Source organism: Ovis aries, chromosome 4 (assembly GCF_016772045.2).
Source record: "Ovis aries strain OAR_USU_Benz2616 breed Rambouillet chromosome 4, ARS-UI_Ramb_v3.0, whole genome shotgun sequence".
NCBI classification, from domain to species: domain Eukaryota; kingdom Metazoa; phylum Chordata; class Mammalia; order Artiodactyla; family Bovidae; genus Ovis; species Ovis aries.
Window position 1 is genome coordinate 62673871 of NC_056057.1, and position 18231 is coordinate 62692101.

Genomic DNA, 18231 nt, shown 5'->3' on the forward strand with positions numbered 1-18231 from the left:
GGGCAGTGGGGACAGGGCGAAGACACTCCCTGTGTGGGAGGCACACCTACGGGTCCGGAGCCTAGCCTGTGTTCTGAGAACATTCGAGGACTGAATGGGAACTTTTTATCTTCCGCCGCCCTCTTTCGTCCTCCTCTTTTCTTCCTCTTGTGTATTACCTTTACCCTGCTTACATACAACCCTAGCAACTCCATGCTACTAAGAGAGGGCGGACACCGCCGGTTAGTTGTGTTCGCGTAGGTCACTTGCTGCGTTGCTCATTTGCACGTTTAGCGCTCTGAGTAAATACGGATATTTTCTGTAAGAATTAAATCTAGTTATTAAGGAGGAAGAACATGCTAGTTGGAAATGGAAGCTGGCTTCTCAAAATTCAGAAGGGTTTTTGCATCATGCCACTAAACGACAGTTTAAAAATTAAAGAGTCGGCTGTATTACAGCGAATACATGGAGCTGCTGCTGCTGCTAAGTCGCTTCAGTCGTGTCCGACTCTGTGCGACCCCATAGACGGCAGCCCACCAGGCTCCTCTGTCCCTGGGGTTCTCCAGGCAAGAATACTGGAGTGGGTTGCCATTTCCTTCTCCAATGCATAAAAGTGAAAGTGAAGTCGCTCAGTCGTCCCCGACTCTTAGCGACCCCATGGAGATTCAGCTAAACAAACCATGAGGTGGTACCACTGAATACTTTGATCCTGGGTGTTCATTGACCTCTGAAGTTTCATCCCCAATCAATGTGACCGATGTTTCTGCTTTAAATTCCTCAGGCTAGGTCAGCAAAAAAAAACTCTCAGGGAAGGCAGAGATACTTCAGAGGTGAAATGTGAGCCAAGCAAGACTTGACAAAACGCTGTTGCCTTTCTTTGTATACTGGTTGGGACTCTTAATTGCAGATGACAGAAATCCAAGTCAAACTAGCTAGACAAAAAAAGGGCATTTGTGGGGGAAAGTCAGGGAATAGATCTTACTTATGTTCCTCATGACTGTGTGCAGCCCAAAAGCCAACAGGATCTTGTCTGACCCTCTTTATCTCCTCTACTTGCTTCCTCACCCTAGCACTAGGCTACATTATGCTACTCCTTTCCTCCTGTAATTCTGTTGTGATAAAGAAAAAAAAAAAAATTTAACCTGAAAATATCTTAAGAGGAGGGAGAAATCTTTGTTGATCAGAATGCCTTAATGGGCTTTTGTGGCTATGGATGGACAGCCTAGGGGCATTGTTAGTTGGGCTGGAACATTTTTATTGTTTAATCTAGAACACTTTGGAGGATAAGAGGGAAACTATTAACTTCACTGGCACAGCAAACATAATCTGGTTTTGTTTCCTATAAACAGAAGTGTATGTTCCACCTTTTAGAAATGAAGCCAGGGACTTTCCTGGTGGTCCAGTAGCTAAGACTCTACGCTCCCAATGCTGGGGTCCTGGGTTTGATCCCAGGACTAGATCCCACATGCTGAAACTAAGAGTTCACTTGCCACAGCTAAGAGTTTGCAAGCCACAACTAAAGATTCTGCATGCCACAAGTAAGACCTGACACAGCCACATAAATAAAAGTCCTAAAAAAGAAAGAATGAAAATAAATAAAGCCAAAATGTAGCTAAACTACTGTGCACTGAAACAAGCAAAAGTCACAACAGGATGGCTAAATTTTAAATGATTGACTATACCAAATGTTGGTGAGAAAGTGGAGCAATTGACACTCGCATACATTTCTAGTGGCAGTGTGAGAAGATACAACCATTTTGGAAATCAGTTTGGCAATTTCTTAAAAAGCTCAACATACATCTAGCATGAAAAGTTAAATATCAGTCGCTCATGTCTGACTCTTTGAGACCCCATAGACTATAGCCTGGTGGGCTCCCCTACCCATGGGATTCTACAGGCAAGAATACTAGAGTGGACAGCCATTTCCTTCTCCAGAGGACCATCCCAACCCAGGGATCAAGCCTAGGTCTTCTGCATTGCAGGCAGATTCTTTACCATCTGAGCCGCCAGGGAAAACCCCAACAATTCCATTCCCAAGTATTTACCAAGGAGAAATGTAAGCATAAACCCAGTCTTATACATGAATTTTAATAGGAACTTTACTATAAAGCAAAAACCCAGAAACAACCTAAATACACCAGTAGAGAATGGATAAACAAATTGTGGTATATCATCCATATAGTAGAATAGTACTCAGTAATAAAGAAAAAACTGTTAATACCACACAATTGCACTCATCTCACACACTAGTAAAGTAACGCTCAAAATTCTCCAAGCCAGGCTTCAGCAATAAGCGAACCGTGAGCTTCCAGATGTTCAAGCTGGTTTTAGGAAAGGGAGAGGAACCAGAGATCAAATTGCCAACATCCGCTGGATCGTGGAAAAAGGAAAAGAGTTTCAGAAAAATGTCTATTTCTGCTTTATTGACTATACCAAAGCCTTTGACTGTGTGGATGACAATAAACTCTGGAAAATCTGAAAGAGATGGGAATACAGACCACCTGACCTGCCTCTTGAGAAACCTATATGCAGATCAGGAAGCAACAGTTAGAACTGGACATGGAACAACAGACTGGTTCAGAATAGGAAAAGGAGTATGTCAAGGCTGTATATTGTGACCCTGCTTATTCAACTTCTATGCAGAGTACATCATGAGAAATGCTGGGCTGGAAGAAGCACAAGCTGGAATCAAGATTGCCGGGAGAAATATCAATAACCTCAGATATGCAGATGACACCACCCTTATGGCAGAAAGGGAAGAGGAACTAAAAGCCTCTTGATGAAAGTGAAAGAGGAGAGTGAAAGGGTTGGCTTAAAGCTCAACATTCAGAAAACTAAGATCATGGCGTCTGGTCCCATCACTTCATGGCAAATAGATGGGGAAACAGTAGAAACAGTGTCAGACTTTATTTTTGGGGGCTCCAAAATCACTGCAGATGGTGACTGCAGCCATGAAATTAGAAGATGCTTACTCCTTGGAAGGAAAGTTATGACCAACCTAGACAGCATATTCAAAAGCAGAGACATTACTTTGCCACCAAAGTCCATCTAGTCAAGGCTATGGTTTTTCCAGTAGTCATGTATGGATGTGAGAGTTGGACTGTGAAGAAAGCTGAGCGCTGAAGAATTGATGCTTTTGAAGTGTGGTGTTGGAAAAGACTCTGGAGAGTCCCTTGGACTGCAAGGAGATCCAACCAGTCCATCCTAAAGGAGACCAGTCCTGGGTGTTCTTTGGAAGGACTGATGCTAAAGCTGAAACTCCAATACTTTGGCCACCTCATGCGAAGAATTGACTCACTGGAAAAGACTCTGATGCTGAGAGGGATTGGGGGCAGGAGGAGAAGGGGATGACAGAGGATGAGATGGTTAGATGGCATCACCAATTCGATGGACATGAGTTTGGGTGAACTCCGGGAGTTGGTGATGGACAGGGAGGCCTGGCATGGTGTGGTTCATGGGGTCACAAAGAGTCAGACACTATTGGGCGACTGACCTGAACTGAACTGAACTGAACCCACAATATTGAAGACTCTCAAAACCATACTGAAAGCCACGCCCCCCACCCAAAAAAAAAAACTAAGTATTTTATGATTCCATGGAAAAATACAAACTAATCTATATACAGAGAAAGCAGATCAGCAGTTTCTTGGGATAGGATTAATGGGTTAAAAAAGGACGCAAGGAAACTTTGGGGGATGCTAGAAATGTTTGGGGTTTCATGGTTGTATGTGTTAGTATGTCAAAACTGATAGAATTGTACTCTTTAAATATATGCAGTTTAGTGTGCTTCAGTCAGACTTCAACAAAGACTGGGAGGAAATCTTTAAAAAATAAAAAGGAGTGCTCTTTGAACTCAAAGGGAAAAAAGAAAAGACAGGATAATTTTAGGGAGGAGGGATATGTGACCCAGGGTGGAGAGGAGGAAGTTGAAGGGGAACAAGGATCCAGGAAGGTGAGTCTGGAGCTAATCGAAGAGAGCCGTGAACATCCCCATGTTAGGACTGGGGACCCAGAAGGCCGGGTGTCATGAGACAGAATACAGATGCATTGTTTTAAGCTTATAAATACTGAAGTGGTTGCCTCACAGTGAAGTGTATCATACGGATGTGATCCTCAGGTCTTGTTTCTCCAGCAAGAAAAGACAGTGTCACGGCTCCACATGCTGACCTCTTTATAACTCATTGACCTTTGCCTCATTCTCAGGAAAGTTTCACCAGGCTTTGATTTCCCCCAAGAAAAGAGGGTTTTGTTTTTATTCAATTGGGTCATGAGAAAATTTTGACAGGGGCCTATTTCTTGCCCAGTGGTTGATGAGTGTCTTGTGACAGCTGTAGCAATAAAGCAGGATAGTTTTTAAACTGATTATGTTTAAACAGAATGTTTCATGTATCTGTATAGGCTGTACTGGGTCTTGGTTGCCGCATGGGATTTTCTCTAGTTGTGGACCGCAGGGGATGCTCTCTAGTTGTGGTGCTCGGGCTTCTCATTGTGGCGGCTTCTTTTGTGGAGCATGGGCTCTAGAGTACATGGACTTCAGTAGCTGCAGCTCCCAGGCTCAAGAGCACAGGCTCAATAGTTGTGGCGCACAGGCTTAGTCACTCTGCGGCATGTGGGATCTTCCTAGATCAGGGATCTAACCCATGTATCCTACGTTTACCCAGGGAAGCCCCCCAAATATGTTTTTTTATTGCATTTATTTCTACTGAGCCGTTTCCCCTCCCCAACAAACACAGAAGACAGGGTGGAGAAGAGCAGGGAAGAGGAGAAATGCCCAGGGTTAACAGTCCAGCCTCAGAAGTTCATCCAGGTGCAGGGCACGGGCTGGCCTGGGGCTCCAGCCAGGGTCCTCTCCTCTTGTCTCCTTCGTGCCCCGTGGCAGTCCTTTGAACTGCCAGTTATCTTGGATACGATGCTTTTGAAGGCCATAGAGATGGTGCCTATCTCCTTATCTGAACTCCTGAGTGAGGCCCAGACAGATTGCACACCTGCGTCCTCCACCACGCAAAGTCCTCTCCAGGAGGGGCCCTGTACCCACAGCAGCTCAGCTCCCACCCGCAAATGTGTTCTTCTAGTATCTGATCTCCTGAACCACCTCTCTGAGCTCCATGGATCTTGTGATCATCATGTGTAAAGTGCAGGGAGCCCACTTGACCTCCCGATGTGCTTTCTGGTTTATATCACTGCCTGGACTCATTGAGGTTTCATCTTTGCTTGGCTTTCAGCTTCAGGCTGGTTCTTTCTGATTGACCTGAAACACAGGTGCAGGTGAAGGTAAAGGGCTTTTACCTTCCCATTGGCCCCTGGCTGCTGCTGGGAGAGAGGCTGGGGCCGCATTGTCAGGCAAATTCTGGTGGTGACCCTGCCTAAGCTGCCCGGTGTGGATGGAGTTCTCTTTGGAGGATACCCTCTGGGGAGTTTGGGTCCATCTGGGGGTTCCGCCAGTGCTGCTGGTGATGTGTGGGTGCAGGGGGAGACCACAGGGCCACACCAAGGGCGGTGCTGGGGTGGTCTTCTCCAGCCAGGTGGGGGCTTGGCAGTATTTTGGCTGCTGCTGGCTCTCCATCGTAACTGCTGATGCCTGCTGTCAGACCACTGATGTTCATGTGCTGCTGCTCTGACTGTTCTCAGAGTAGGAGTGAAGCTCTGCTGCTTTGGGTGAGCTATACTTTGCAGGATAGATAATGAGGGAAGCTGTTGGTTAGATTAGTCAAAGGAGCCAGTTTCAGGGTAATGATACAGCCCTCCAGCTCAGATACCTTGTTGGCTAGGAGCACATGGGTGACCATCACTTCAGTTCATCATACTTCTGGCTCATCTACAAGTCATGGATCCCTCCCCATGTGTAGCCCATGGACACCATCATCTCAGTCTACCTGGGATCCTTGTGGTCGGGTAATGGCTCTATGTAGGGTATTAGTCCCTCCAATGGCCCATGTTGATCCATGAATCCTTTATGATTTCTTCTCAAGAGCTTCCTTTGATGAGATTGAGGATGATGGATTTCTTGAGCAGTTTTTCATACTCCATGGACATGTTGAAGGGAATATTATGTATTCTGCTCAGTGCCCACCCCCATAATAAAGAAAAAGGTGAGAAAAAATAAAGAAAAATGAGGGAAATTGAAAAGAAAAATGTGAGAAAAAAATAAAATGAAAAATAAAAACTAAAACACAATAAAAGTGGGATTAAAATTTTTAAATTAGAAAAATTAAAAGGATAGAGAAAAATGAGAGAAGGGGGTAAGGGGAATAGTAAGCAAAATAGACAAAAGGCTAAAGAAGAAAAAATTTAACTTTGCTGAAAATCCCTCAGATGACCAAAAGCTAGCTTCCAGGGCTACTGCTGCTACTGCTGCTAAGTCCCTTCAGTCGTGTCCGACCCTGTGCGACCCCAGAGACGGCAGCCCACCAGGCTCCCCTGTCCCTGGGATTCTCCAGGCAAGAACACTGGAGTGGGTTGCCATTTCCTTCTCCAATGCATGAAAGTGAAAAGTGAAAGTGAAGTCGCTCAATCAGGTCCGACTCCTAGAGACTCCATGGACTGCAGCCTACCAGGCTCCTCCATCCATGGGATTTTCCAGGCAAGAGTATTGGAGTGGGGTGCCATTGCCTTCTCCGAGCTTCCAGGGCTAGACTGACCAAAAACCTTGGCCTAGCCAGGGACCTACATAGGTGTCTGGAATTCTATAACAATGAGGTCAGAGCAAGAAATGGACCCATCACAGCTAGAGATAGCAGAGTGATATTCTCTTTTCTGATTCAAGAATCATTTACTGTTTTTTTTTTTTAAGGTGCTTTTTGTTTATGTGGATTATAGCAATTGATATTTACCTTCCTTGAAATTAAAACCTGTAGGGTGATTCAGTGCCCTTTTCTTTTCTAGTTTGAAAAGCTATAATAATTTTTGACTTTTAAAAAGTTCATGATGTCTACACTTAAAAATTTAATTCTTTTTTTTCTTTAAACTCTGAATGACTGGTCTCAAAATGGTGCCACAACTCCACTAACATCATGATACTATACAGAAATGTTCCTTTGCATGAAATAATGTAATGTTTTTGTCTGGCTTTGGCATTAGCGTAGTGCTGGTCTCATAGAACAATTTAAGAAAGTATTTCTTCTGCTTCTATCTTTGGGAAGGAATCATAGAGAACTGGTATCATTTCTTCCACATTTATTTGACTGAATTCACTGGTGAACCCGTCTGGGCCTGGCGCTTTCTGTTTTGGAAGGTTATTGATTCAATTTCCTTAATAGATATAGACCTATTCAGATTGTCTATTGAGGAAGCCTTCCCCCCTCCCCCCCCAAGTCCTGTTTTTTTAAGAAAATTAATCAAAACATTTCTATGACAATAAAGTAAATAGAAAGGATTGTAAAAAAAAATTTCCCATTGGCAATCCTTTTGTCTGTTTGTAAATGTGCCAGTTTATCTGCCAAGGGGTCACTGCTGTCAGAAGAACCTATTTCTCTGTTGAGATATATGGAAGAAACAGCTCTCATTCTTGTAAGCAAGGCTGCATCTGTTTTGGTTTTACTAAATGGCTTAGCCTGAGCCCCCACAACTGAACTCAAGAGCAGTTAAAAACAGGCACCTCAATTTACAACTTCCTGGGAACCCAGAAGTGTTATTTTTCTTTCCTTCAGTGGACTTGGCCTTCTTCCAGGAAAGTGGATTGAAAGGCAGGAAAGAAATTTTGACAGTACCAGTTTGGGTTTCTTTGTATCAAATTCCTCCCTACAAAATTCATCTTCTATTGACTCATAGTTTCATTTCATGTCTGACAGTTGAAGGCTTTTGTCATTTCCCCTGACATCTTAAATGCCTCTCTGAGTGGTATTTTATTTCTTATGGTGCATTTGGCTGGAGATTATTATAGCAAAGTCCCAACAGAACAAGGTGGCTTCATTTACAGTACCAGAATGGAGAACATTACCGTCAGAGGCTCTACATTGCCTCTGGTGGTAGTGCCCAGAGTTATTATTATTATAGGAAATAATATTCATTAATTTTTAAAGGCGATGTGATTATCACCATCACACTTAGGAACTCTAGCTCCCATTTGCTTTATTCATTTCCTCTTAAAAGCAACATGTGCAGTTAGTTTCAGACTTCTGCTTTCTCACAGTATAGCTGATTCTTTATTGTTGATTAAATTGGAAGGTTTCTGAAACATACTTCTTGGTAAAGCTTAGCACTTTGTTTTCTCGGTGCCTAATTAGGAGACTTTGCTTAGCTCAGAATGCTCCAGAGGCAGAGGAGGGAATCAGACAATGCCCTTGGGGCCCGCACTTCTGTGAACGGGGTGAGGAGCCTCCTTCGAGCAGCCCATGGGCCGGAGGAGAAAGTTCCTCTGGCTGGAGGTAGGGGAGACAGCGCTCATACGCGCACAGGCAGCAGGCGGGCCTCCTCTGCTCTGCCTCCCATTTTAGGCTCACTTGGCAACACCAGCCCCAATGTCAACACCGTGCCAAGTTCAACTTATGACGCTCTTTTCTGGTTCTCACCTTCTCTCCCTTTTCACCATTGCCATTGCCGTTCTTTTTAAGCTACATTTCTCCTAAATATTGGGAAAGTAAGGCCAGATAATCTGGTAGTCATAGTCCTAACCTCATAGTCCTACTTCCAGGAATGACTTCCTTAAGAAATTAACCTTGAAGGATTTAAACAGCATCCCCCGAAGTGTGATCCAGTGGTGGTGAGGGAGAGACAGTTGGGAAGACACAGAGCTAAATACAATTGGACCCCTCAGTGGGGAATCTCTCCCTTTTCATTTTTCTGGCCATCACTAAGGGGAAAGTCAGGGCTGCTGTGACCATGATGTTCTCGGTCCTGGTAATCTCTTTCCATAGGGGACTCAGTGATCCCCATAGGGGATCAGGTTCAGAATCTTGACAGGCAACAATATTAAGACAAATTTTAATTATATTGTTTTCCTTTGGGGATTTGATATAGCTGTCCCATATACAGTCATATATCTCCAGGTCCAGATGGTGCTCAGATATGGCAAAAAACCCTAAATGTATTCAAGAAAGACTGCAGTATAAACACCATGTTTTACAGGCAGTGGTTCTTCCCTTGGCACCACATGGGAATGCCAGGGGCACTTGTGAAAATCTCAATACCCAGGCTCCTCACCCCTGGACCAATTCCATTAGAAACTCTGGGTATTTGTTAAACCTCCAGATGACTTTGATGCATAGCTTGAAAGCAAGTGCTTAAAACTGATCTTAGATTAGAGTATAAATGAGATAGAGACCGTTTAAATTTAATGCGATGATTGATATGATTAAGTTTAAATTGTCCATCTTGATGTTTATTTCCTCTTTGTTCCACTTAATCTTTTTTCCCTCTTTTTCTGCCTACTTTTGATTACTTTTTTGTAACAGTTTTTTTGAGATACAATTCACCAATTTAAAAAATGCGTAATTCAGTGATTTCTAGTGTATACACAGAATTGTGTAGCCATCACCATATTTATAGAACATCACTCCAAAAAGAAACCATATACCTTTAGCTATCACCCCCAAATCCTCCCATTCTTACCCCTCCCCCAGCCCTAAGCAAATACGAATCTACTTTTTGCCTTTATAGATTTGCCTAATCTGGACATTTTATACAAATGGAATCATATAATACGGGCCTATTGTGACTGGTTTCTTTCACTTAGTAGAATGTCTTCATGGTTCAACCATGTTGCAGTACGTATCCATACTTCATTCCTTTTTATAAATGAATTTCACTGTATGGATATACCACATTTGTTTATCCACTCATCTGTTAATGGACATTTCATGAATCATGCTACCACAAATATTCATGTTTTGTGGGGACATATGTTTCATTTCTCCTGTGTATATTCCTAGGAGTAGAATTGCTCAGTCATATGATAATTCCCAGGCCTAAAAGAAATCAACCCTGAATATTCACTGAAAGGACTGATGCTAAACCTGAAGCTCTAATACTTTGGCCACCTAAAGCGAAGAGCCAGCTCTTTGGAAAAGACCCTGATGCTGGGAAAGATTGAGGGCAGGAGGAGAAAGGGGTGACAGAGGATAAGATGGTTGGATGGCATCACCAACACGGTAGACGTGAGTTTGAGCAAACTCCAGGAGACAGTGAAGGACAGGGAAGCCTGGAACGCTGCAGTTCATGCATTTGCAAAGAGTTGGACATGACTTAGTGAATGAAAAACAACAGCAACAGCAAATGATAGCTCTGTATTTGAATTGCTGCCAGTCTGTTACAAAGTGACTGCCCCATTTTACATTTCCACTAGCAGTATATGAGGTTTCTAAATTCTCCACATTCTCTCCACAATTTGTTCATATCTGTCTTTACATTTATAGCCATCCTAGTTGGCATAAAGCAGTATTTCACTATGGTGTTGATTTGCATTTCCCTGACAACTAGTGATGAGCATCTTTTCAAGTGCTTACTGGCCATTTGTTTATCTTCTTTGGTGAACTGTTCCCTTTTATCTCCTTTGTGACTCATTAGCTGTAAATCTTTGTATCGTTATTTTAGTGGTTGTTTTAGGGTTTATATTATAGTGTATATCTTTAATTTATCACTGTCTACCTTCATGTGATATCTTACCACGTCACATGTATTCAAAAATTGTACACAAGTACACTTCCATTTTTTCACCCCCAACTTTTGTGCTATTGTTGTTACATCTCGGGTTAGAATAGATGCTCTCTTCTTTGTAGAATGCTGGTGCTCTGTGACCCTGAGGGAATAGGATTTGTCATGGGAAATTAATGGGAAGCAAATGGGTTCATTTTTTAGCATTTGTATCGTTCCCCAAGGGCAGGCCAGGTCCAGCTGTCAGCTTCACCAGATAGACCATCAAGAGGGCCTGGATTCAAAGGCAGGGAAGAAGAGAGGAGATCTTAGAGTGGTAGAAACCTTTTGAAATTGTTGAGGCACCTTCAACAGGTTCCTTATTCTCCTGAGGACCTCCCTGGCTGCATTCCTCAGCATCCACATTGCTGGGTTCATGACTAATAAGTTTGTCAGTTGCAATGATTACATACGAGTCAGGGCAGGGCAACAGAGAGTCATGGCTTGGTAACAGAGAAACTTGGATTCAAATACCAACTTTACCACTTATAGATACGTAACCCAGGGATAGGATCTTAACTCTTATGAGCCTCAGTTTCTTTACCTATAAATTGGGAATAAAGATTCTTACCTCCTAATGTTGCTAAACGGATTAAATGAGGTGATGCAGGAAAAGAGGCCAACATATGTGCCATAACAAGCATGCCACTAATATTTTCATCCTTTCTATATGACTCGTCACCTGCATTAGCCAATTGTATTTTTTCCATTCCTTATGTTTCTTGGGAATTCATAATTCAGGGACAACACTGAGTTTGAGAGCCTTTTTCCTATTCCTACTCTGAAAATTCTAATGAGTTCACATACTTTTATGAGATTGTCACAAACTCTCTACTGTTCAACATGTAGACCTACCATTTATTGGACTGACACTATGCCAGGCATGTACTGGGCACCTTGCCTGCCTTATTTTCAAAGATTGTTATCAACCCTATATAATGGACAGGGTTTCTCCACCTTCTAACTACCGACCTTTGAAGCCAGATAATTCTGGGTTGTGGGGGTGGTCCTGTGCATTGTAGGGTGTTTAGCAGCATCCCTGGCCTCTCGCTATGCACTAAATGCCAATAGCATTCCTCAATTGTGACAGTCAAAAATATCTGCAGATATGCCACTTATCTCCCAAGGGGCAAAATCCTCCTCACATGAGATGGGATACAATCCCATCTCCCTATGAGGAAGCCACAGCTCACAGTAGTAGAGCGCTATGCTCAGAGCCATGCAGGTACCAAGTGGTGGATGCAGGATTCGAACCAGAGCCCAGCTGGCTCCTAAGCGCTGCATTACAGTAACTTGAGATGTACCCTCATCTGCAAAAATGGTCTTAAGTACTCTGGACATACTTGGCCCTAAATGCTACCTTTCATACTGAAGGTGCCTAGACTCTGGATTCGCCTCTCTCAAAACCAAAAGAAGGCCTAAAAGAAGAGATAAGATAGTCATTGTCCACAGGTAGGGCTCAGAGGGACAAGTACAACATAGCATATGCAGCTGACACCCAAACCTGCTTTTTTCCTTTGGCTGCACCACACAGCTTACAGGATCTCAGTTTCCTGACCAGGGTTTGAACTCGGACTACTGCAGTGAAAACCTGGAATCCTAACAACTAGGCCACCAGGGGATTCCCTGAACATGCTTATTGTTTGGATTTCCTGGGTGATCCAGTGGCTAAGACTCCATGCTCCCAATGCAGGGGGCCCAGATTCTATTCCTGGTCAGGGAAGTAGATTCCCCATGTCCCCATGTTGACTGTGTCAACAGTCTAACAAATAAAAACTTAAAATACTTTTTAAAAGGCAACACAACTTTCAAAATTTTCTTAAAATGAGGGGTGTTATGTTTTGAATCATGTTCCCCAAGAGATATGCTGGAGTCTTAATCTCTGGTTCCTATGACTGTGACCTTGTTTGGAGAAAGGGTTATTGCTAATATACTCAAGATGAAGTCATGAGGGTGGCCCCCAATCCAATAGGACTGGTGTCCTTTTAAGAAGAGGAAAATTTGGACACAGATCTAGAAGGAAGAAGGCCATGTGAAGATGGAGGCAGAGATTGGAGCTATGCTGGCAAGAGCTGGAAAACACCTAGGGCTATCAGAAGCTGGAAAAGCCAAGGAAGGATCCTTCCCAAGGAGCTTTGTAGGAATACGGTACTGTTGACAAGCTGACTTCAAACTTCTGGCCTGAAGAGAACTCTTGTTGTAAGGCACCCAGGTTTCAGGTCCTTTCTGAGAACAGCCCCAGAAACTACTACAGGAGAGCACTTCCCAGCTCCGGCGGCCCCAGCACCCTGTATTTTGATTTCACAGTGCATCTTGTTCCCCAGTCAGTTATACTATCTGACCACTAATCAAAGTCATGGAAAGTACTTAAGTGCAAGTAAGTGCAAGTGAAAAGTCGCTCAGTTGTGTCTGCCTCTTTGCGACCCCATGGACCGTCCATGGAATTCTCCAGGCCAGAATGATAGAGTGGGTAGCCTTTCCCTTCTCCAGGGGATCTTCCCAACCCAGGGATCAAACCCAGGTCTCCTGCATTGCAAGCAGATTCTTTACCAGCTGAGCCACAAGGAAAGCCCGAAAGCTACTTAACTTTCCTACAATAAAGCCACACGTTCGATTATGCCTCCCACTAATTACATGGCCGAGATACTGATCTGGTAGTGACATGACAACTCAGGGGACTTCCTAGGTCATGGCTGCCCTCTCGGATGCCTTCGCGTGGTTTTTCTGCTGCAGTAGCCTGGTGTGTCAGTGCCTTATCTTTCTTGGAAATAGGAGGTACCACGTCACCTCGAGATAAGGAGAAACAACTTCATAGAATCTGACTCAGTGGCCTTGGTTACCTTCAGTTCACGGGTAAACACACAAAGGAAAATGAACCTCAGACAACCTTGAGTGAGAGATATATACAGGAAACAACTAAAGGTAGCCAATCTAAAACCCAAAGCAATTTCTCCTGGGTGAATAGACCAGAGGTGGTAAATGGATTTATATGTAGTCAGAATTCTTGGAGGCTAAATCAGCCCTTAGAATTATGTGCATCCCAAACAGATGTTTCATCTTCCCTGCCCAAGCCACATAGGATGTCCAAGCTTAAAGGACTATAGGGACAAATGCATTTGGGAAATGTTCTCTCTCTGGAAGGTTTGTAAAGTCTATTATCATGTGAAAGACTTTAAGCAATCCTGCTGGAAAGACACTCATTTAACTCCTCTGCGGAGATGGAGTGGAACACATTTTGGACCACTGGTGGATTTTAGCCCATTTATGCTGCAGAACTTGAGGCTGAGGCCCAGAGAAATTAGATGCTTTTTCAAAGGTCACAAAGGTTAACCTCGGGTGACTCAACTGGGGTCTTCCGATTCCAAATCTATGGTTCTGGGACTTCCCTGGTGGTCCAGTGGCTGATACTTCATGCTCCCAATGCAGGGGCTTGGGTTTGATCCCTGGTCAGGGAACTAGATTCCATATGCCGCAGCTAAGAGTTCACATGCCACAGCTAGCAATCCTGCAAGTCACAAAGAAGATCAAAGATCCCAAGTGCTGCAGCTAAGACCTGGTGCAGCCAAATCAAAATAAATATCAAAAAAGAAAAACAAATCCATAACTCTCTGTTTTCATCTGCTCATTAATTAGTTTATTAGCAAACATTTGACTGCTACCATATGGTGATTTGGGTGTATAAAAGTGAATAAGGCAGGCCTTGCCTTATGTATTACTTATTGTTTCCAGAGTGCATGAGCAACAGAATAACAAATAATGGTGTGCAGTTCTGGGGACAGTGAAGGGAGGGAGAGACGGCTGACTTTGGGATGGATAGAGATCCAGTCAGGCTGAAGGGTTCCTATTAGGTCACTGCTGTTCCAGTGAATCCCATACTCAGGACTCCCCATCTCTGCTGCCCATTGAGGGTAGGGTGGCTAGAGGCCTGCTGACTGGACTGCCAGGAGGCTGTCTACTAACCTGTCAAAGCTGACTGGGGCAGGGGTACCAGCCCATAGACTTGCCAGACACTGATAATGTGCCTGCGCCCCCCAGGTGGGATGACCAATCTGATTCCTTGAAAATGTGATCTGGGGGCTACAGCGAAGAGGCAGTGAGCAGGGAAGCTGGAAGAACCTCTCTGGAGAGTGAGGCAGGGAGTGCCCTGTGAGTTCATGTGCAAGCCAGGGAATTGAGAAAGCTAGCCAGCTTCTAGAGCATATGCTGAATCTCTGAGGCTGGGGGACAGCACAGCAGAGAAGGAGAACCACAGCTAGTGAGCCCACACGCTGCAACTCCTGAAGCCCTTGCTCCACAACAGGAGAAGCATGGCAATGAGAGGCCCACGCACTGCAGCTGGAGAGTAGCCCCCTCTCAACGCAGCTAGAGAAAGCCCGAACCTAGATGAAGACCCAGCACAGCCCAAAGCTAATTGATTAATTATAAAAAGTGCCTCACTCCCTTTTATAAAATTGTGGTAAATTGCACCTAACATAAAATTTTCCATTTCAAGTGCACAGTTCAGAATTTGAGTATTAATACATTCACACTGTTATGCAACCATCACCACTATTTAGCACGGCAACTTTTTTTTTTTTTTAATTTTCCCAAACTGAAACTCTGTACCCATTCAACAACAGCTCCTCATTCCCTCCCCTCCTTCTAACTCCTGGTAATCTGCCTTCTGTTTCAAGGAATTTAACTCTCCATCTAGGTACCTCATACAAGAATTGGCCTGTATGCAAGACAGGGAAAGAGACACAGATGTGTATAACGGACTTTTGGACTCAGAGGGAGAGGGAGAGGGTGGGATGATTTGGGAGAATGACATTCTAACATGTATACTATCATGTGAATTGAATCGCCAGTCTATGTCTGACGCAGGATGCAGCATGCTTGGGGCTGGTGCATGGGGATGACCCAGAAAGATGTTATGGGGAGGGAGGTGGGAGGGGGGTTCATGTTTGGGAATGCATGTAAGAATTAAAGATTTTAAAATTTAAATAATAAAAAACTAAGAAAAAAAAAAAGAAAAAGAGAAAGAAACCAAAAAAAAAAAAAAAAAAAGAATTGGCCTTTCATGTGCAACTAGAGATTATCGTACTAAGTCAGAAAGAGAAAGGCAAATACCATGTGATATCACTTATATGTGGAATCTAAAATATGACACAAATGAGCTTATCTATGAAACAGAAACAGACTCACAGACATGGATCCCAGATTTGAGTTTGCCAAGAGGGAGAAGGGTGGGGAAGGGAAGGATTGGGAGCCTGAGATTAGCAGATGTAAGCTATTACATATAGGATGGATAAACAACAAAATCCTACTGTATAGCACAGGGAACTATATTCAATATCCTGTGATAAACCATAATGGAAAAGATTATAAAAGAGAGCACATGCATGTGGATACTGAGTCCCTTTGCTGTACAGCAGGGATTGGCACAACATTGTAAATCAACTATACGTCAATAGAAAAGTTCCTTTTTAATTAAGAAAGAGAATTGTTGTTTTATGAAACTCCAGTACTTTGGCCACCTCATGCGAAGAGTTAACTCATTGGAAAAGACTCTGATGCTGGGAGGGATTGGGGGCAGGAGGAGAAGGGGACGACAGAGGATGAGATGGCTGGATGGCATCACGGACTCGATGGACATGAGTCTGAGTGGACTCCGCAAGTTGGTGATGGACAGGGAGGCCTGGCGTGCTGCGATTCATGGGGTCGCAAAGAGTTGGACACGACTGAGCGACTGAACTGAACTGAACTGAACTGAACTAACATTTTGTTGAGAATAATTGTCCTTTTATGACTGACTTTTCAGGAATACATATGTGTATAACTGAGTCACTTTGCTGTACAGAAAAAATGAATACAATATCACAAATAAACTATGCTTCAATAAAATTTTTTAAAAATATGACTGACATTTCATTTAGCAAAATGTCCTCAAGATTCATTCAGGTTGTACTGGGTGTCAGAACTTCCCACCTGAAGCTGAATAATATTCCGCTGTATGGACGTATCGCATTTTGCTTATCCATCCATCCATTGGTGGACACGGGCTGCTTTCATTTTTGGCTATTTGAATAATGTGTCTGTAAACATAGGTGTCAAATATCCCTTTGCAATCCCATTTTCAATTCTTTTGAATGTCAAGACGTCTGTTGAGGGGAGAAGGGCAGGCAGGAAGAAACAGGGGCTGCCTAGGGCTGAGGTGGTAAGCATTCCGCTGAGGTCCAAGGAGGTGGGATGATGACAGAGCGTCTCTTTGGGGTCTTATCCTGGCACAGAGCTTTGGGTGTGCTACTTTTCTGCCCTACACCACAGGGAACCTCTCTCTAGGCAGAGACAGAAGATCAGTCTGAGGCACAATTTCCAGGCACTCTTACTTTCCCTTCCTGTCTCTATGCTTTTCAAACAGGCTTTCCAGAATATAAGCTCCACAAGGGCTGTGATTGCCCCATTCTATTCACTTACTCGACTTCTAGCCCCTGCTGAGTCCCTGGCACAAAAGGCAGGCTCCTATGTTCTTTTGTCTGCCCTCTCCATAAATTTTCACCCCCTTAGTTTTGCTTTTTATCAACTAGAGTCAATAGTTTACATCAGGGTTTACTCTTGGTATTGTATAGTCTATGTGTTTTGACAAATGTACACTGGCACGTATTCACCACTATAGTATCATGCAGAATAGTTTCGCTGCCATAGATTTCCCCTGTTCTCCGAGTATTTATCCCTCCCCTCAACCCCTGGCAACCACTGACCTTTTTTATTCTCACTGTAGTTTTGTCTTTCCCAGAAGGTCATATGGTTAGAATCATACAGTACATTGCCTTTTCAGATTGACTTCTTTAACAATGTAATATGTATTTGAGATTCCTCCATGCCTTTTCATAGCTTGATAGCTCATTTTAGTACTGAGTCACATTCCGTTGTCTAGATATATCATAATTGATTTATTCCATTCACCTATTGAAGAACATCTTGGTTTCTTCAATTTTTTTTGTAATTATGAACAAAGCTAATATAAGCATTTGTATGCAGGTATTTATACGGACATTAGTTTTCAACACCTTTGAGTAAATACCAAGGAGTGCGACTGTTGGATGGTATGGTGAATGTGTTTACTTTTGCAAGAAACTACCTAACTCTTCCCAAGTGGCTATACTGCTTTGCGTTCCCACCAGCAATGAATGAGAGTTCCTTATGCTCCAAACCCTCACCAGCATTTGGTGTTGTCCAATGTTTTGGATTTTGGCCTGTCTAATGGGTATGTGATGGTAGCTTACTGTTGCTTTAATTTGCAGTTTCCTAATGACATATGATGTTGAACATCTTTTTGTATGTTCATTTGCCATCTGTATATATTCTTTGGTGAGGTACTTGTTCAAGTATTTGCTCATTTTTAAATTGGATTGTCTTCTTATTGTTGAGTTTTAAGAATTCTTTGTATATTTTGAATAAAAATCCTTTATCAAATATGTCTCCTGCAAACAGTTTTTCCCAAGCTAAGACTGTAGCTTGTCTTCTCATTGTCTTGACCCACTTAGTTTTAAGGCAGCAATAAAACCAACAGAAAGCCCTTTGTATGTGGGGAATCTTATGCAGTGGTGCTCATTACAATCACCTGATGCAGATTTTGAATATTTT